This window comes from Notolabrus celidotus, chromosome 7 (genome assembly GCF_009762535.1).
Source record: "Notolabrus celidotus isolate fNotCel1 chromosome 7, fNotCel1.pri, whole genome shotgun sequence".
NCBI classification, from domain to species: domain Eukaryota; kingdom Metazoa; phylum Chordata; class Actinopteri; order Labriformes; family Labridae; genus Notolabrus; species Notolabrus celidotus.
Window position 1 is genome coordinate 23,156,283 of NC_048278.1, and position 19,848 is coordinate 23,176,130.

Genomic DNA, 19,848 nt, shown 5'->3' on the forward strand with positions numbered 1-19,848 from the left:
CCTCAAGCGGATTCTCGATGTATTGCAGTTTATAACACTTCCGCATGGGCTTCATTGCTTGAGACCGGAGGTTGCCGCTTGGTTAAAAATGAATGTAAATTTGTTTCAGGAATGGTAAAAGTGTTCCACCGTTTGTAAAATTATCTCACCGCTTGTAAAAGTGTTTTTTGATTTTGTAATTTTGTTGTCTTAAATGTAAATTTGTTTTCCAAAATGTACATTTTTACTCCAACTTTGTAAGAGTGTTTCATCTTTTGTAAATTTGTTTTGTCCTTCAGGGCCACCGTAGAAAAACAAGGTGAACCCAAGACAAGAAGAACTGTCAGCTGTCAAACGGTGTTCATACCGTTTTCGACCACTATTCATTAGGGGTGTGTATTGGCAAGAACCTCGTGATACGATATTCGTCACGATACTTGGGTCACGATACGATAGTATCACGTTATATCACGATATCACAATATTGTGATATATTGCGATATTCTACACAGTTAACTAAGAAAAAAATAGAGATGGTGTATATGTAAATCACACAATATTACTCATAATTATAGGACAAATTAAGTCAAAACTATTTGATTGAAAACAACTTTTCCACTTTAATGTTTTTGAAATACTGAAGTCATATTTTAGTTCCAACTTTGCTAAAGTATTTATTTTTATCTTTAGAAAAACGATATTAAGAACCGGAATATCAATATCATATTGGAGGTCAAAGTATCGCGATATATTGCTGTATCAATATTTTTTCACACCTCTACCAGTCATAGCAATAAGCCGTAGGCCTACTACGATTGGCGGCAAAAGAACGTCAGCCATCTTTGTTTTGACATAGCTTGACTTTAGTAACATCAAGGCAAGTAGCACTCAAGTTACATTATAAGCAAAGTAAGTTTATTTTTGTTGATATGTGTTGGAAGTAAACAGGTCTCTTTTTGCACTCTCAATATTGGCTAAATAGACCAAAAAAAAGAGAGATTGGGGAGCGAAGGGGTGAAGTATGAAGCCCCCTTGGGTATCAGGTCAAGACAAAAAAAGGAGCCATGTGTAAACCCTTGAGCAAAGTTTAAAATTCGTGCTCACAGATTTGTAGTCAGTGAGAACAGATTTGTAACCTGTGCAAAATCCAATCGAATCCCATGGTTTGCGAATCTGCACATTATCGATTACAAATATGTTTCCCGCAAGTTAAAAATGTATCCCCACAGATTACCCATGAGTAACCTTTGAGTTACAAATCAGATTATAAACTGTGCGCAAAGACTTGGAAACCCATTGGTACTTGGCTCTTCCATTTCTTGACTTGGCACCTTGGGGCTTTGTAGACAAGCAAGGCCTGGGCACTTAAAAAATCCATATTACTCCAGAAACCAACATATGGCTGTGCTCTAACAGCCTAGTACCTACAAAAACGCAACGTTTTCATACTCAAAATCCTTTGATCCTTTTTATACACATACCTGACTATGGTTAAAAAATGTGAAAAACATATTGGCCAGCAACTGTCACTTGTGCTTGCAGCATTTAAGTTTTTGTGTTAGGCATTTAATATCTTCTTCATTAGTTATCATATACAATTAGTTAAATATAAATTAATTTACTGTAAGGGGGTGGGAATGTGTGAACATGCACAAACATTTAATAAGTGTTATTGATTACTTGAAGCACTAAGGCTTCCCTGGTGTGGACCTATTGGTTCTTTGCTTCCAAACTAATCAGTCAACCATCAGCTGTGTGATCAATACAGAAGTAATTTGCCCATAGCTCTCGTTTCAAAGAACCACCAGTCATCTCATGGTGGACAAAATGCCAGCCTGGAAAGATCACATTGTGATAACATTGATTCTGGTCACTGCAGTTTGTGCATTAATATTTCAGTAGTTTATTGAACTTTGTACTCGGCAAGCTGACCCTTGTTGATAGAAACTGTTGAAAAACTCAACCAAATTATTTGTTTACCTCGTGACACCCAAGCCAAGCCAAGCTGTACAACTGCATTGAGCACTGTGTTGAAAATTAAGTTTCACTATCAGGACCAATCAATTATTAAAATAGTCTGCAATTTTTTCTTTCGATTGACTTATTGATTAGTTCTGTAATCTCTGCAGCTCATTTTCTACACATTGTTTACACTTTGGAGAACATTTGTGCAGCATTTCATTTTTCATATATCCTGCAATAAGATGTTATTCTTAAAGCCTGTTGTAACATATTTAAATGAATTATATAGACATTGAGATATTACCGCTCCCTCTGAGCATCCAAGGGTAAAAACCACCTATGTCAAAAGTTAGATTAGAAAGGAGAGAAAGCTTTATTCACAAAAGAAGTCTTATCAAACTTGTACTTATGCCACACCCCACAGATCAGTGCACCGATTGGTTACGTCACGCTTCCTATGAGGACATGGAGGGGGATGACAGGAGGGCGCATTATGATACATTTTGAAAAATTACCATCTGACAATATCTTATCAGTTTTATTGGGTTTCAGCCAGCATGTGCAAACTCTCCTTTATATAGACACCTAAGCTGCAATTGCCCAGTCACTATTCTTGTTCTGTTCAGCTATTTTCTATTATCCAGCTGATTGATTTTCCCTTTCATATTGGAGGTGAGCTGACTGAGCAAGGCTCTATTCAGCCCTCCTACTGAATGAATGTATCTATTGGAAGTGTGCCAAGTTCCATTTTTATACTGAGATGGCTAGTGTGCCATAAGCCAATGAGAGATGCTGCACTTTAGTAACACAACCTACATGTGCCGCATTTTGGCTGCAGGTTATTATTGAGTAGCAAGGTAATGCATGCAGATATCGATATTTGTGATGACAAAGTCTTTCAATCTAAATGATGCCAGCACACCTTGTTCTCTGTAGATAAAGTTATTTTTTACATAGACCTAATACACCACACTACAGTATGCAATTGTTGGGACTTCAGTATGGTTTGTACAAAGTATTTTTTGCTTCTTTGATCAGGATTGCAGATTGGATTGCTTGTTTCAGCAGTTATTTGTGCTCTGGCATCCAGGTCAGACACATTTCTGATGGGATTCAGGGACAAAACAGCAGATTTGGTGAGTTTGGGGCTGTCCCACTACGCCTACTCGATCACACTTCCACGCTTGGGCGCTTGGCATGTGCGTTCATGTGCTTAGTGTCATTGTCCAAGTGTTTCCTATTTCTCCAGCAATCAAAAGTGCAGTAGCCCAGGTATAAGTCCCATAATGCATCTTGATGGTGAAGTTTATTCCAATGAAGTTAAGAGACACAAGATTGCCGCCAGATGCCACTGAATACATTTCAATGTAAGAAATATGTTTTAAAGATGCAAAATTGGTTACTTTACATTATATTCATATCATAGCAATACATATGGCCATACGTTTGCTGTCAGCAGGTCCACAGCTATTAATAACGTTACGTTTATTTTCTAAAGGGACCACGAAAGAAATGGTCCAATCTATCAAATTGAGAGTAAAGAATGATCGCCTTTTTACCCGGGTACTTGGTAGTTTTTTCTTTTTTCATTTATTCATTAATCAGATTGTAGTGTTTTATTACAGTCACATATTACAGTTGATGTGTTAACAGCAAAACATCCCGATGATCAATGTATGAGTTTTGCTCTCTATGCCTACATCTGAACATTAATCTCTGGTGGCTCCTCTGAGGAAATTGTCCAAGCAGAGCGCCAACTAACACCAGCACAATCAGCGGCTTTTTTTGACTTATGGAAAGTTATCCTCTCAATCTACTGCTTGATGAACAGGGGGTCGGCTAGTGTTTTTTGCCTTTGCCAAATTGCCTTTGAAAATCCCTGCGCACTTGACCACTTAATACGTGCTTAAACACTGTAACGTGGCAAAACGTCACCAAAGTGTGTGTGTATCCAAGCTTACTCAGCTTAGTGTGGAGAAATGGGACAGGGCCTTTGTGTTTTTAATGTCATCTCTAGTTCGCTCTGTCTTGTTTAAAAGACAAAGACTGCCACCTTGTGTGCGTGTGCTAGCATTACAAATTCCATCACAAAAGAAAAAGACAATAAAACATTGTAGAAGTATAGAAGTATGAAACTCATACACATAAAAACAGAATTTAATACTTGATCAAAAAAATTAACATTTAAGCCAACTTTGTTTGGCTTTGTAAATGATTAAAATAATCATTAGTGTTCTCTATTATGTTAAACAGTGTGGGCATTCAGTGCTATCTGGTGGTTTCCAATAGTCACATAAAGTTTCAAATCATTAGACTTTTACAAATGAAAACCTTTGTTTTTTTCAAACTGATTAATTGGAGTATGATAAAAATCAAAAAAGAAAAGAAACTTTCTTGTGAATGTCTGAATATCGCACTGAATCCAAACCTCTTTGATTAGAGACTGATGCACACAAAGCTCAAACCTGAAAATGTATAACTATATTAATATCAAGTATCAAAAGCCTGTGGAACATTTGAAATGAACCATAACATGTCAGACCCATTTGAGTAATTAGACTTTGAGACAAAGAAATCTCAATCTGAATTTCTTTTAGAACGTCTGGCAGTAAGTACTTCTGTGAGTTGTTTGTTCACCGTTACCCCTTTAAGACATCTCTGTAATATTTCTTCTTCTTTTATGGTATTTCAATAACAGCAGTCAACTTTATATAGCCAAACAATCATATTGAGTAAGTTAGTCTCATCCCGGGGATTTAAAATGCTGTAGGCACAAGTGTTGCTGCTGTTGTTCACCATAGTCTTAAGGTACAGCCCCTATGAAAAAGATTATTCCCTCTTCTAGTTTTTTGTATGGTTCAGTCTTGCACTGTTAAAGGCAGGTTTTGTGATTCTGTATAAAATGTGTTGATATTTGAACTCTATTGCAAAACAAATACAACCCTCCTTTTAGTGATTCTTCAAAAGCTTAAATACCCAAATTAATTCAGTACATTTATATGATGTTTAAAAAATCTATTTGTTGCATTAGTCCTTGACTGAAACTGGACTTTTGAAATATTGGAACCGCACTGAGACAGATTTCTCAAATGCGGTCTAACATAGCTAGATAATGTGATTGGGGATCGATTTCTCTTGCATGTGTACGCCTGAATCACTGGCCTAGGTGTTCCGCATATGCTGCACAGTTTGCATGCTGGGCTGTGACCAGGAAGTCAAACATTATAAATGCATCAGAGAAAGCCATTGTCTGCCTTTGGATATCACCATAAGCCTGAGAGATCGCATGCATCTCATTTGCACCAAAAGTCAAGCACAGAATATTAAAGTTGTGCGTTGTAAAGTTGTCCATTTTTTTACAGTTTAACGTACAAACAGTTTGTCTCTTGCTAACTTGTTTATTGATTGTTTGGTATGTGGCTCAATATGTCAGCTAGAAGAAGGTCCAATAGCAACTAGCTGAAAGGGGGCACATTGTAGGGAAAGTGGACATCCTTTTCTCAGTAAATGGATTCTCTGCCAGTGCTTGTACACTGGGACAAGGACAGTAGTCCTATTAAATTGCCTAATGGAGCTTATAACCGTAGCTATAGGCTTAACTGTGCATGTTAACGTACCAACTGGTACTGGTACTACCAGCTAGGGAAATGACTGTAATAACTAAGAACTAAGAACATGAGCTATCATGAAACTTGAAGAAACTACTGTCTGAGTGCAAATTATACTCAATAGGAGAACCAGTTTTTAATACTATTACCTCCCTTGGGCAAAGACAAGGAAGAGTATGGACAGAAGCAGAGGTTTGGGTGCAATACAATCCTCTCTTTTATTATTTGACTGTAATCGAGTCGTTAAACTTGCTCCTATGAGCTTTGTTTGTTTCTCATTTACATAGCTTAGAGTAGACTGAACAAACACCAGACTTTTTTCAGCATGATCACAGAATGGACAACTATTGGACAAAGAGGAAAAAGTTACTGAATATGACAAGAAGGGTCAACACTTTCCACTTTTACAGTAGCTTTTTTGTCACTGATCAATAGATCCAAACCCTTTTACAACATGTATTTGAGTGTTTCTTTAATGTCATATTGTGGGGCTTTTACCATCTAACTCAACAAAAGTTTGACCAGCCTATAATCTATTCATATTGAAAGTTTCTGATCCTGGTGATCTCATTATTATTGGCTGTTAGTGCATTCTTAAATAAAATGTATTATTATAATTATTGTTATTATTTAGGTGCGTAATCTTAAAGTAAGTGATTTGCATATTATGTTTGGATACACGTTTTATTTAATTATTGACTAAGTTCATTGTTAATCACTGTTTACTCTTTTACATCATACAGTATGTGGATACCTGCCAATCAGAAACAATATTGTTGACATATACCACGCATGATTCACATGCCATACACATCAAGGCTTGTAACTTAGTCAGCTAATATGCATTATATGTGTGTGCCTGCGTGTGTGTGTGTGTGTGTGTATTGGCTGAGCAGAGGCAGTAGAAAGTGGAAGGTTGTCAGAGACAGAGGGACGGGGCTGTTGTTTGAAGTGCCGGGGAGTGGGGAGTCGAGGTAATTGTGTCTGACGGGCGGGGATAATGATGAGGCGCAGATCAGATCAGCTGCATATCCCCCGCCTCCAACCCCCCGCTGCTCTTCTTCACTTTTCCCTTCTCTGTTAATTGACCGGGCCGCGTCTCCCCCGAGCCCCTTTGTTATTATTTATTAATAATTCATCGCTAAATAATTCACACCCCTGGACCCGCAGTGTTAATTGAGCTGGGTGGGGTGGCAGTGCTGGTGTGTGTTCACGTGCGAGGGGGGAGGGGCTTCTAAAGTAAGGTGGAAAAGGGAAGTGGGCCCTCCTTAACTTGAAGAGAATAAAGGGGAAAGGTTTGTTTTGTTGTCCATTGGGATGAGGCTCTGGGGCAACTGGACATCACAGTTATAGTTTATGTGTGGGCAAAAAGGGGAGTTTACCTCATGATTAAAAACAAGGGCTGGGAAGCACATAATAACAGTGATAAATTATCATTGATGAGGCATTCTCATTGATCTGACCACACGCGTCAGATCAGTTCAACCCATAGAAAGCATATTATAGCACAACACAGTACTTTCTGTTAACATTCTACATCGGTAAATGTTTCCATCTCACTTTATGGTCTTGCTTACCCTGTCAGGATTCTCAATCGCATTATCACCCGTTCACTATACATAGTTTTCAGTCTTTGCCTGTTGTGTAATGGTTGAAAGAGAAGTAAATCACATTTTAGTATTAAACCAACTCAGCATTTCAGTGAGAAGGCTGAGTGTTGATCACATCACATATAAGAGCTTTATTGTTTTGGCCTTTTACTTATTTCTCATATAATCATATCGGGCTAAAAATATACAGCACATTAGCTGATCCAGTTTTGCAAGCATTATAGAGTTGCTTCTCTTATCTGTTCGTTGGATACAGGTAGACCACCGGAAACTGCAAAACTGATGGACCTCTTAAACTATTTCACGTCTTAAAAAACAAAATGATAAATTCATCCTTCTGGAAAATAGCCCATATGTTTATCAGTAATGAAAAAAATGCTTGTTGAAGCCCAACTCCTTCAAAATATATGATGGGTCATGAGAGATTTACAAGTTAAAGCCACTGTGAGGAGTTTTTTGATAGTTGTGAAACAGACTGAAATTGATTCAAATGCTTCTTTCTAACCTAGAATAGCATAACGGACCATCAAACTCAAGACTGACAATTTCTTTATAATCATTTTGAATGCCTGAAACTGCTGCGAGGGGGGTAGGTGTCAGACCAGATGGTTCACAGAAGGCCTCTATTTACTTTTTCAATAGTGAATATTCAAAATTAGTGACATATTTGATTGTTAAAGGAAAACAGGGGAGAGTTTTGTCAGGAGATAATACCTTTTATATTTATTTTTGCAGCTTAACCTTTTAGGTATAGGTGTGATCTAAAAAAACAACGAGAAACTGCACTGCAGACATCCAAAAATATTAGAGTTAATGTACTGTAAAATGGCTTCACAGATATGTAGTCACACTTTGTCGACAAAAGATAGTAAGAAAAAAGAATATAATATCTTAATTCTTAGATTTTTAGATTTTATTAGAGGCCCCAGGCGTCCAGTGTTTGTAATGTAAAGCTGATCATTCATACTTTTACATGTATAACTGTTTCACATGTCTCATCTAATGCTTTTGAATCAGCACATAGTATCTTAGACTAAGCTTAGAACATCTTCACAGTTACAGGACTAACATAGTGCCTGAGAATATTGTGGAATAAGCTGGGTGACACTCTTGCAGCAGAGCCGTCCAGCAGAGGTCAGCATCATATCACCAGAGTATCTACCACTCACCACAGTGGAGCAGCTTCATGTGTTTGCAGAGCTGCAGTCAATTTGGAATCACACACTTTGTTTATGTTAAATTATTCATGCAACCTTTCATTAACACCCTAAACAAATACAAATTGCAGAGCATAGAGGGAATCATAGCAGTCACACTGTGCCAAGGAATGTTTTCTTAAGAAAACGCCTGCGTGCTGGTTTGTAAACCATCATCTGTGTATTATTTCTGTGAATCACACATCCTCTCTAAAAGAAACCATTGGCCGACTCTCTTTCACTCTTTCTGCTAGCTAACTAGTTTGTGATTAGAATACATAAAAATGTAAGACTGGAGACTTTTTGTTGCCTCTGGCTGAATAGCTCATCACACTGAATCCAATGTTTAAAATTAAAGATAAATTTAAAATTGAAAATGCTGAGTGTTTCATAACAACCTTTAAAATCATTCTCTCTCTATCTTTTCCTCCTCTTTCGCTCTCTCTCTCTCTTACTCTGTCTTCCTCACGCTAACTCACACTGACACTGTGTCGAGTCGCCAGGGCAATGCTTCTCTTCAGAGCATTGCCTAGTTGCTAAATCTCTTTTAAGAAGAGTAGTATATCAAAAAAATCAAAGCTACTGTGAACCCAGTCTTTTAAAAGTTTAGATTTTTTGTTGGGGGAAATCTCTGGGTTGGGGAAAGCAAAAAAAAAAAAACAAGCTTTTGAGAAAAATAAAATCTCCCCGGTTTGTGTTTCTTTGGGGAATGGTTCATCTGAAGATGTCGACAAGGTCCATACAAGTCTCCTGCTACCACAGAGCACACAGACCGTCTTTCATGCTGCAGCGGTTTGGGACCAGAGAGGAAGGGCCAGCAGAGAGGAATCTGTCTAGCTGAGCTCAGTGTACACTCTGCATGTATTTTTGTAGACATCGGCGTAGACTTCACTTAATCTAAGAGTACATCAAAGCATCCTCTGCTCCTCTTCTTCAGCTGAATCCTTCTCTGGTCCTTATTACCAAAGTGCTCATAAATGCCTTTGGGGAGTTCAGAAGAGGAAAAAAACACAAACAAAAAACAAACATGTTTGCTTTTATCTTTCAAATAACTATTTATGCTCTTACAAATGAGCATTCGGAGTGGGGATCATATTGTATCATTGCGGTTGAAGATGTAAAGATTCATGCTGACTGGAAAGAACAAAAGGAAGATGGAATACAGCAGAGTAATTTGTTTTGTGACGTTTGCCAGAATGTCATCACCACCGGTTGATGTAAGTGGCCTGCCAATCTTGGAAATGAAGCTTTTTTTTTTTTATTCAGCAAGAGGCTTCATAAAGTGCCAGTGAACATGAGATTTACAAATGGTTTGCACCAGTCTGTTTTTGATTTATTTTTGATGGCTCTGATGTGAGCATGGAAGTGAAAGGGACTGGTTGTACACTCCAGCAGCGGAGCAGCGGGGCCGGGTGCCGGGGAGGTAAACAGGCTCTCAGTGGTGCAGGAGTCTTTCCATCAGGATAGAGAGTGTAACCCCATGGAGATCCTAGAGAGTTCTGAAGCCAAAGATGGTGAATAATAGAACAAAGTGAGGATGAGTCTTCTGAGGATCCACTGCTCTTCAACATCCCACCATCGCAGGGAGAAGGGTTGTGTGTGTGTGCTTGTGTTAGTGCGTCAGAGAAGTACTGATAGTTGCAACTTTTCTGTCCATCCTCACTCAACTTACTTAAGTTACCTGACATGTTTTCACCACTTTATATCCCAAACTTTGTCCAGAAACAAACTCTTATTGTGCAGTGTGACAATGACGGCTAATGACATATGACAGCATCTAAACCTAATCTCATGGGACTATAGGCCTCTTCTCCTTTTTTTCCCCCCTTTTCCCTTATGAAAAATTCACCACAGCCATCCCCCTATGTCTCTCTTCTGCGCCTCTCCAACACAGGGAACTGACAAGCGGTAAACGGAGAAATATTCAAAGGCAGGCCCGGGCTGCCTGTCTCCCACAGGGGTCTCCTTTTTTACCCCCCTCACCACTGCTGAGAAATCAAAACTCTTTGGACGTCACACGGGGCCGATTGAAGTTAGTTGCCTGCTCTAGAGCGGTCCCTTGCCCGACGATGGCAGGCTTCATTAGAGCTGTCAGTCAGGCCCTGGCGACGGGGCAGCGCCGCAGGGCACCCTCAGGGCCCAATCAATGTTGGGGTCCCCGGGAAAGGGCCATCAAACAACCCTGTAAGACGATGCTGTAACCCTGTATTACCAAGCTTCATGCTTATCCCCTGTTGATCACATGATTAATAGCACAGCTCCACTCTTTCAGCTCTGTGTTTTTGAACTGTGATGCAAAGCTGTGGTCTTGTATTTTTAATCATTGACTTCCCATTGGCCCGGGTATGGAAATGTGCACCCTGGAAGTCTATACAGGAACAGGCTAATGATGAAGGAGAATGAAACTTCTCATACAAACAGCACCCTAGTAGCAGCAGTGGGAAACAGGAGTCAGTTGTTATTTTTTGCATCATGTCAGCCCTGCTTTTTTCCCAGTGTGTTGCAATTACAATGAGTCACATGATGCAATGAAAATAAATGAGCCAGTGGGTGCTTCTCTGTCCAACAATCTCAAATCCTGGAACAATGAGATATCCACGAAATCATGGTACACAATTCAAATACAGGAGCAAACAAAACCCAAACAAAACAAAGCAAGCATCTTTGAAGAGCAAGAAACTCAGACTGCCGAGGTTCCTTTCAACAATATACAGAGCAATATTCTCAGTACCAGTATGTTATTCAGAGCGTTCCTCCAAATATTTGGAGAGAAGGAGGGGAGATGAAACAGGGGGAGAACAATGGGACTTTGGCTGTGTTATGGCGTTCGTGCACCTCGCCCCGCCAGCCCTTTGTAGTGTGTGCTGTGTGGTGTCCCCAGTCAGTCCCCCGCTTGTTCTGAGTCCAGGTGGGGTCTCTGCAACCCCCGGCCCCCCTCCTCCCTTATCTGCCCATCTCACACACACACCTGCTCCATCACTCTCACACACACACACACACACACACACACACACACACACACACACACACACACACACACACACACACACACACACACCAAAACATCCACACACCATTTCATTTCCACACAACCAAACACAGATTTAAGAGTGAAAAAATGATGCTTAAATGCTGAGTTATGGGAATTTAATATATTGGGCGTTTTCAAAATTAGATGTGAAAAACGAGTCTTGGATCAGGGATGGTGACTCTAATCCAAATCTGACTTTGCCTATAAAATAATTTACCCCTCCATAATGTTAATTACACAGTAAAATATTCTATTTGATCTTTTAGGTTCAACTCAGAGACTCGTGAGAAGGTATTTTAAGGATAAAAAGTATCTTTACAAAGAAATATTTATAAAAAAAGGACCATGCAAAAATAGGGCAGTAATTAACATATACGTACGATATACACATATTAATTGAATCATATATTATTGATTAAAAACAAGATCACTGCTGTCAAGAGCAGTGGATGGATACAGAATTATTAAGGATGTTGCTAATGAATTCAGACTCTCTCTTCTAATGGAAATGGGTAATATATTCTCTCTGGACTACAACAGCGAACAACTCTACAAAGTTGTGCAGAAACTTTGCTTCATTTCCAATGCATTTCATATGTACAAAGTTGGCCTTAAACTGCCCAAAAGCAACACATTTTAAAGTGGTAAGATATCAGTTTCACTTTATCTCTCGCTCACATCAAATCCACAAGATAAACCCTTCACTGCAAGTCCCCCCCCCCCCCCCCCCCCCCCCCCCCCCCCACCCCCTTTCCCCTCCCAGGATGCTGTACCAAAACAGACCACTGGGTGATGCTGCGATGTGTGCTACAAGAAAATGAAGTTGTTGAGTCTGGAACAAAGAAAATAAAGTAATGATTTCTCTGTCAGATATTTGGCTTTGGGTACAGAGAGTTGCTTGTGTTCTTAGTAAAGGGTGATCATTAGCAGGTAACGGGGACTGTAGACACCTTGTATGGAGGAATCAAAGGAAACAACAACCAAAGCGAGGTCTGACCTATATTCACTCTGCAGCAGCATCCCAAAGGAATGACAGGCACCTGGGCATCATGTGCCCTCCTATCAATACAATAACCGCCTTACAGGATATGAAGACTGCATGTGAATACAAAATATAGACCATACTGCGTTTGCAAATATGGATGGATAAAGAGATCCCCTACTAACATATGATCAATTTATATCATTACAGTATTAAATTAGAATAGTGCTCCCTTTCTCCTGCTCCCTATGGGGGAGTTGAGGGGGTTTCTATGGTCAACATGTAGAGGCTGTATCTATTGGAGGTAATCCTTGGTGATCTGCCTTAATCTGTCACAGATACGCAGCTGAAGTGCAGAGAAGCTGTTAAAGGAGAGCTGAGAGGGGGGTGGATGAGAGTCAGAAGAGGGGGAAAACTGGATTATGGCAGTACGTCTGCATTAACTCACTGGCCTTATCGCTTAAATGCTCTGCAAAAACAGCTTTGGCTTGTACACAGGGAATGGTGCTCTGTACAAACTGGGATGTATATGTATGTATGTGTGTGTGTGTGTGTGTGTGTGTGTGTGTGTGTGTGTGTGTGTGTGTGTGTGTGTGTGTGTGTGTGTGTGACGCGAGCTGAGCTTATTTGATGGCAGCCATACAGGCCCGAAGTAGTGCTCCTCTCTATAATAAGTGTCCTTATTATAGAGAGGAGCACTACCAATGCCACCTTATGCTTTTTTGCACCCCAAACCTTTAGTGACCTGGAAGCCAGAAAGCTTTACCTAAGTTACTGGAATACTTCAACCATTGTTTTCAATGACCTTCAATTCTGTTTAATGTGCAGTATTGGGTATTGACATATCATGGTCATTGCACCATAACATCTGATACAATAACAAATTAGCTCTGTTAAAAAATGCAGTGGTCTCAGATGAACTGTCTAGTGACACCAACAGAGTTGATTCAGCAGTTTGTCTTAGCAAGCAAAATCTTAGCAATCAGTGTTTCTTATCAGTATTTATATATATATTAGTATAAGAATATCATCAAGTCTATGAGAATGGATACTGGGAAGGATTAACTGTCAACAACTCAATCAGTTTTCCATTTCCATCTCTTACAATATTTTTTCTTGATATCTGCAGTGGATACACAATCTGTTTTCGTCTCCATATCTGAGAATTATGCACTTTTGACATAATTTGTTCCTGTTGATACCACATGCAATTATGGTTAACGTGGTTGTTGTGGAAAAATAACTAATTGTCAGTTGTTGTGGATGAAACTGTCTCACATGCAGAGTCATGCCCAGCTTTGGATCCTGATTTACCCAGCAGCACAGGAACACACGCATCCTTCACAGCCATAAAGATTACCCCCCCCCCACCCACCCACACGGTATCACACAAAATGTCTAAAATTAAGCTCACAAGCAACTGTAATAAACCTGATATGTTGATTGATATAGTCGCTGATTCTTCCTAACACAAACAGTGAGACTTCCAGAAGCACGCACAGTCCTGCGCTGGTGCGGTCCCTCGTCTCCTGTCATGGGAGGGTCACCCCCTTGGCCCTGTGAGAGACACTGTGTGGATGCTCTCATGTTTATGTTTGGGAGATTAGCAATGATGAAAGAATGCCTTTTCAAGTCTGGGCTAGAGGGGCCTCGATTCGACGCCCCACCCTTTCACCATACGAACACACGCACTCCCTTTCAAACTCACATCCGCGCACATGTTTTCGAACATACAAAGGCATACACACTCACAGAGTTGTGTGTAATTTCGTCATCAATCAACACATATTGTTCTCTTTAGCTGCCATGTGTTCACCACATCCAAAGTTTTGCAAGATTGCAGAAACATTGCCTTCAAATCCACACCTGACATTGATTCAGTCTTCTCTCGGGGGCAGGATCTTAGACATTCTGTATGCAGAGTCTGCACTGACACTTCACCCTCATTTATCCTCTTTACTCTCATCTTTCCTTCATCATCGAGCCCAAATGAAAGAGCTCATTGTTTTACTTTGTATGTGTAGTCTGATGTTTCAGTTCTTTCTCTCTCTCTCTCTCTCTCTCTCTCTCTCTCTCTCTCTCTCTCTCTCTCTCTCTCTCTCTCTCTCTCTCTCTCTCTCTCTCTCTCTCTCTGTCTTTCTTGCAGTCATTGCTTTTGTGTTTTCACTGTTTCTTGCTCTCATCCCTGTGTTGTGTCATGGGTTAAAAAGTGACGTACTCATTTTTCATAGGTTCTCACGCTCATGACAGGAGTCAAACCAAGCACTTTTGATATTCTTTGCCATTATACCTCCCAGCTAAATCTAGCATGCAAAGTTATGATCCTTTCATTTTATCAGTTGTGGACTTGGATTTGGGGATCCCTCAGTTTGAGTGGATAGCACGCTCATGCAATTTGTTTCCCATTAGCTGTAATATAAAGCAGGGTTTCCAAACAAAACATGATCACCACTGGGTGAAGCACTCACCGCATCCAGGCCTCTCCCAAAAAATGATCTAAAGACTATTTGGTCGCATGATCCTTTTCACTCTTGAACGGTTCCATTGTCTAAGAGGCATCAATCACAGATTTGTTTGACCAGGTATTACAGGCTCTATTGTGTAACTTTCCTCCTTTATGCAAAGCCGATTCTGTTTTCCTTGGCTCGATGACAAGGCCCCACATGACAGTTTCACTCACTGCAGAGATTCGTGCTTGGGGAACAGCTCATACTCTTACACCAGAGTTCATGCTTGTCTTTAAACTGACTAAACACTTTGATATTCTCCGGGTTTATTACCCTGCGTGGTGACTGTATCCAGCTCCCGCCTTTGTTGTCTCGGCAAGTAAACCATTCATTCATCAAATGGTTGGAGCCACAGATGTAATTGAAGTTTTTAGTGTGATCACGGATTCTGGGGGGCCCTGATTGTTGAGAAGCAAACTCCCTCAGGTCTTACCTACCAAACAGTGGAAAGCACCTCTTCTAGGTGAAGTCATCAGAGGGCTGTTTTGCGGTGCGAGTCAGAGGTGTGCTTTTGGAACGTACTGGAAACTACTTAATTAGGCGTAGATCTTGATGATAGTCATTATCTCCTGATTGGCTTGATAATGTGTTAGCACCAGGAGCCAACTTCCTGTTCAGAGAGCGAGGTAGAATAACAGAAAAGGACTGATAGACGGACATATCAAAGAAGTATTAAAGAAAAGATGAAAAGCTGTCGTTAAAGCCACCTCAGAGAGTGGTAAACCTGGAGGCACTGGCCAGGTTGCCTGTATGCAATATGATACAGCCTCTGTGACAGCTGCTGACGCTGCTTGATGTACCGACTTAGAGGTTGTGGAACCAGTCGATGAACTACGAGTGTGGAAACTTTGGTGCATCTGTGTTTTGGCGGTGTGGGGTCTGGGTTGGCATGCTTGTTTAAAAAATGCCACAAGGCAAATGATACACCATCCTCCATTTTTTGAATTGTTACTTGCAGATTAAGTTGCATTCCAACGTGCCAGTCACTCCAAGAATGAGCAGTCCCGTGCATTGGGCTTGCTGTCAATCACTTTCAAGGCATTCGTGGTTTAGCGACACACAGGAATGCAATGTCAAGGGGAGCTGACCTATATCAGCATGCCCTTAATACACATCATTAACACTGAATACACCAAGCAGCCTGCTGGCAGCTGCCTGTTGCACAAGGACAGTCCTCTTCCATTTGCCTGTGAAACTGACAAAGCGAAGGAACAAACATATTGTCTCAATCTGCCCTGTCCTCATGAAACTTGCATGAGCAGTAACATAAACATCCTGTATGTATTTCACAGTATGTGCCCCAATATAAAGCCTATAGAGCGATCAAAGCACCAGACCAAGTAGCTGGTCCATATACAGGGCAGGACATGTGTTTGGACAGTGTGGCTGTTTGTTGATGTGGATGTACAGTATTTGTTGTACATGGGGAGCAGATGGCACTACCGTTGACCCCTCCGTGTGTCTTCCTGTCCCTTAGCTGAACCACAGCGTGAGGGGGCCCTTATCTGGTCAAACTGGGCGGTGGGGAGGGGAAGGCTTTGAAGGCACGCTTGTGTGGCGATGCAATCAGGCAGACTGCTGTAGGGCCGCTACCCCCCTCCCACCCCTCCTGTCCAATATCCCCTGTTGCCCTTCCTCTGCTGCTGGAAACCAAAGAAAGATGCTCGTGGACTGCTTGGAGGCTCTATGGGTGTTGTTTGGGCTGCAGAAGCCCCTGGACAAGCCTTGGGAATCATGCGGGCGGTATCATGTAGTGTCCTTCCCATTCCCGAATCACAACTACCATCAAGTGATAAAACACTTGCCAAAACCCGGGGGATTTGTTGCAAATTTTCCACCCTGGACAGAAAAATAAATAAAGATTATCAATACAGACAATGTAATCCCAATGGTCCCACTGTACTCTAGCCCAAGCATCGAGGACACAGATAAGGACTCTCAGATTTTGGCATAAAAAAATGGATGCTTCTAACATGCATAACATGTACAAGAAAATAGTCCTTCAGGAAGTCACAATGTAGGAAAGTAATGATGAAATACAACCAGTTGTTAGCTTGAAATTTTCTTCAACCACCACAAGTTTTTTGCTAATTTGAGTAATTGCCTTAACTCCTTCATACATCATCATGTACACAGCACAACTCACTTTCTTATTCTTAAAGAAAAGAATCACCTTAAAGCTGTGATGTAGTATGCAACATCAGAGGGTATTGTTTAATATGTCATATCTTTTGAACTCTGAATGCTAGAGACTAACTTTTATCGCTGTGAAGCAAACAGCTGCACTCTGGTGCCATAGACTTCCTTTAAGGAGCGTTCTGATCCAGCCTCAAACAACAGTGTTTTACTGTTGTTTTGAAACTCTATCCAGTCAAATCACAGTGATAGCAACAACCTGAAATCTAATAACTTTATAAATAAATCTTCTTGTCAGTCATTATCAATGTTGAGGAGTTAAAAACCATATGCTGTCCACTTAGCTAATTAGGCCTTGAGATTGAGTCAGAAGCATCTTCCAAACTTAGACCAACCAGAGGCTTCGTTGCTGATCTCAGAGTACTGTAAGACGGTAACCCTGCGTCTCTTTATCAATTGTTTTACAGCATTGCAGCTGGAGGATGGAAGTAGAACAGTGTGAATGTTATAAATAATACATACATTCTTTGAACACTCCTTTGACATTGTCACTTACCAAGAGCTTTTTTTTTGGTAATGTAACAATACTCATCATAGTGGCAAGTAGTCGTACAATATTCATACTCTCCAGTAACTTAATTGAAAAAAAATCCTAAAAACATCACAAATTATTTGAAATTTTTTCATCAAAAATCTTCGGCAACAATTAGGCTTTTCAGGTAACAACAATCCTCTAAAAAAACAAAACCAGTAGGTTTCTAGAGGGACTGGTAAATGCAATCAGATGTAGTGTCAGTGTACGACAGAGCTCAGCATTGTAATGATGTTGCAGCCTCTCGTGTGGAAATGTGGGTGGATCTGTAAGTCAAGTGATTGCCATTGATGTAATTGCTCATAATGTCTGTTTGTTATGGCTGGTGAAGTGGGAAGTCAATCTTCTGTGAGCTGTCAGTCAGGTATCATTGAAACTGGGCTAGTAAAATGTCGCTGGAGCCAAAGAAAGTGACTGCTTCTAGTTCACGTGGTCGATGGCGTATAAAAACATAGTATGTTAGCAAAAATGTCTCCCATCTCTTCTAGAGTTTTCCAATTATTTCTTGAGATATAAAAGACGTAATTTCATCTAGCTAACCACTTTGATGCTTTCATCTTCCGCTAATATGCTCCACACTTGCATTGTAACACAACACTCCACCACTCACAGATATTGATTTGGATTAGGCTCTGTCACGTTCAGGGATTGCGTAAATGAGGCTTCTTTTTTTTCTTTTTTCTCCCCTCACTCATTTTCGTTCCCCCTCTCACTGTCACATCTCCATGCTGCCTCCTCACAGGCCCTTTGATGTGCCTGCTTTAATTTGGAGCTTAATGGAATCTGTGGCACTGCTGTGCCTATCGGTGGCAGGATCACAGATCCCAGGGTTCATTGCGGCATGCCTCCATTCTGGTGAGTGGGTGTCAAGATAGCCGTGAAACAATGGAGGAGGGCCTGTAGCCCTAGGAGACGAACTGCATTTCCATTGCAGATCCCAGAGTATCGGAAGCCCCTGTCGGGTTATTGCCAGTGTGTTTCACTGGAGGAAATCCCATCTGTAGCTCGACAGTACAAACAACTGTTGACTTAACAAAGAAAAATAAGCATAGAGCCATTTCATTAACATTGCATGAGGGAGTGGAGTATAATATTTGTAGCAACAAGGGCAGTAAGAAGCAGCACAAGCTAAATTAATTAGACATGGAAAGATTAAGAGTAATAATGTAATAATAAAAACATAAATAAGACACAATAGCAGCAATTATAATGACAAGCTTATTTTGTCCAGGTGTTAAAAATTCTCAAATAAAGGCAAAAATGACTGAAAGAATGGAAGGACAGAAATCAACCTATAATTCATAATTCAATGCAAAAAAATTATTACACATATTACTGTTAGAACATACATCAATGTGTTTTTCTAAAACACATAGACAGGCAAGGGTTAATAAAATATCCTTCTCTCTATTTTTGAAATCCAGACAAACGAATAGTATGGTGACATATTGTGTAATACCTATGTCTACTGAACAAACATAAATATTTACATAATTCTGCACGCTCACAGTTTATATCTGGGAGGTTTTGAATTTGATACACAACATCATAACTTTTTTGGAAAGTGCAGTGCAGAGTTGATACACACTAAAGTTTACATGTTAAACATATACTTATGGCAGACCAAAGATTGTGTCTCAGTTTAGGCTCAATGAAAAGCTTCTTATCCAACTTCTTGACTAAAGAGAAAAATATTTTCTACTGGACTATCATTTACACCCTTATACGTGAAGAAAACATACTGTCTTGTTAAATACAACTTTGAACAAGATCCACATCAGCTTTTACAAGTATCCATTCACTACTTGTCTCTTTTTCTTGAAGACGGGTTTTATACTGCAGTCTGGACAGTCTGCCTTCATCTGTTTGAACTAAACAGCAGGAGCTGTCTGTGGGACATGCTTTGGCTGTAATGCCTAAAACACATATGTTTTAGAGTCAAACCTTTATGTCTGATGCAGTTGCATATGTGCCCTCAGATGGTGGAAAGATCAAGTCGATTTATCCCCGTGTGACACCCTTGACAGTCTCTAATTTTTAATCACTACCAGCACTCACACCCTTTGTATCTTCAGTAGACCACTTAAAAACTTAAACGCTTACCACTTACAGCACACTTGACACTTTTTTTTTTTTTTACATATTGGCAATCCATATTCAAGTCCAACTCCTAATTCAGAACATCAGGTTAATAGTCTGGACATCCCAGAGCCCAGCAGTGGGACCGAACCTAGAAGAGATGTCA